Raw genomic sequence first — 2,630 nt, forward strand, 5'->3', positions numbered from 1 at the left:
ATATTATATGTGGATGACATATTATTAATTGGAAATGATATAGAACTTCTGGATAGCATAAAGGGATACTTGAATAAGAGTTTTTCAATGAAAGACCTCGGTGAAGCTGCTTACATATTAGGCATTAAGATCTATAGAGATAGATCAAGACGCTTAATTGGACTTTCACAAACAACATACCTTGACAAAATTTTGAAGAAGTTCAAAATGGATCAAGCAAAGAAAGGATTCTTGCCTGTGTTACAAGGTGTGAAATTGAGTAAGACTCAATGCCCGACCACTGCAGAAGATAGAGAGAATATGAAAGATGTTCCCTATGCATCAGCAATAGGATCTATCATGTATGCAATGCTGTGTACCAGACCTGATATGTGCCTTGCTATAAGTCTAGCAGGGAGGTACCAAAGTAATCCAGGAGTGGATCACTGGACATTGGTCAAGAACATCCTGAAATACCTGAAAAGGACTAAGGATATGCTTCTCGTATATGGAGGTGACAAAGAGCTCGTCGTAAAAGGTTACGTTGATGCAAGCTTTGACACTGATCCGGACGATTCTAAATCGCAAACCGGATACGTGTTTACATTAAACGGTGGAGCTGTCAGTTGGTGCAGTTCTAAACAAAGCGTCGTAGCAGGATCTACATGTGAAGCGGAGTACATAGCTGCTTCGGAAGCAGCAAACGAAGGAGTCTGGATGAAGGAGTTCATATCCGATCTAGGTGTCATACCTAGTGCATCGGGTCCAATGAAAATCTTTTGTGACAATACTGGTGCAATTTCCTTGGCAAAGGAATCCAGATTTCACAAGAGGACCAAGCACATCAAGAGACGCTTCAATTCCATCCGGGATCTAGTCCAGGTGGGAGACATAGAGATTTGCAAGATACATACGGATCTGAATGTTGCAGACCCATTGACTAAGCCTCTTCCACGAGCAAAACATGATAAACACCAAGGCTCCATGGGTGTTAGAATCATTACAGTGTAATCTAGATTATTGACTCTAGTGCAAGTGGGAGACTGAAGGAAATATGCCCTAGAGGCAATAATAAAGTTATTATTTATTTCCTTATAATCATGATAAATGTTTATTATTCATGCTAGAATTGTATTAACCGGAAACATAATACATGTGTGAATACATAGACAAACAAAGTGTCACTAGTATGCCTCTACTTGACTAGCTCGTTAATCGAAGATGGTTATGTTTCCTAACCATGAACAATGAGTTGGTATTTGATTAACGAGGTCACATCATTAGTTGAATGATCTGATTGACATGACCCATTCCATTAGCTTAGCACCCGATTGTTTAGTATGCTTCTATTGCTTTCTTCATGACTTATACATGTTCCTATAACTATGAGATTATGCAACTCCCGTTTACCAGAGGAACACTTTGGGTACTACCAAACGTCACAACGTAACTGGGTGATTATAAAGGAGTACTACAGGTGTCTCCAAAGGTACATGTTGGGTTGGCGTATTTCGAGATTAGGTTTTGTCACTCCGATTGTCGGAGAGGTATCTCTGGGCCCTCTCGGTAATGCACATCAATTAAAGCCTTGCAAGCATTGCAACTAAATGATGATGTATTACAGAACGAGTAAAGAGACTTGCCGGTAACGAGATTGAACTAGGTATTGGTATACCGACGATCGAATCTCGGGCAAGTAACATACCGATGACAAAGGGAACAACGTATGTTGTTATGCGGTCTGACCGATAAAAGATCTTCGTAGAATATGTAGGAGCCAATATGGGCATCCAGGTCCCGCTATTGGTTATTCACCGGAGACGTGTCTCGGTCATGTCTACATTGTTCTCGAACCCGTAGGGTCCGCACGCTTAAGGTTATGATGACAGTGATATTATGAGTTTATGCATTTTGATGTACCGAAGGTTGTTTGGAGTCCCGGATGTGATCACGGACATGACGAGGAGTGTCGAAATGGTCGAGACGTAAAGATTGATATATTGGAAGCCTATATTTGGACATCGGAAGTGTTCCGGGTGAAATCGGGATTTTACCGGAGTACCGAGAAGGTTACCGGAACCCCCCCGGAGCTAAATGAGCCATGATGGGCCTTAGTGGAAAAGAGAAGAGGCAGCCCTACATGGGCTGCGCGCCTCCCCCTTCCCCTAGTCCTATTAGGACTAGGAGAGGTGGTCGGCCCCCTCTCTCTCTTTTCCCCCTCCGCGAATCCTATTCCAACTAGGATTGGGGGGGGGGGAATCCTACTCCCAGAGGGAGTAGGACTCTCCTGGCGCGCCAAGCTTGGCCGGCCAGCCTCCCCCCTCTAGTCCTTTATATACTGAGGCAGAGGCACCCTAGAACACATAAGTTGATCCACGTAATCTATTCCTTAGCCGTGTGCGGTGCCCCCTGCCACCATAGTCCTCGATAATACTGTAGCGGAGTTTAGGCTAAGCCCTGCTGCTGTAGTGCATCAAGATCGTCACCACGCCGTCGTGCTGACGGATCTCTTCCCCAACACTTTGCTGGATCGGATTCCGGGGATCGTCATCGAGCTGAACGTGTGCTCGAACTCGGAGGTGCCGTAGCTACGGTGCTTGATCGGTTGGATCGTGAAGACGTACGACTACTTCCTCTACGTTGTATCATCG

The sequence above is a fragment of the Triticum urartu genome, chromosome 6, assembly GCF_003073215.2.
Source record: "Triticum urartu cultivar G1812 chromosome 6, Tu2.1, whole genome shotgun sequence".
Lineage (NCBI taxonomy): Eukaryota > Viridiplantae > Streptophyta > Magnoliopsida > Poales > Poaceae > Triticum > Triticum urartu.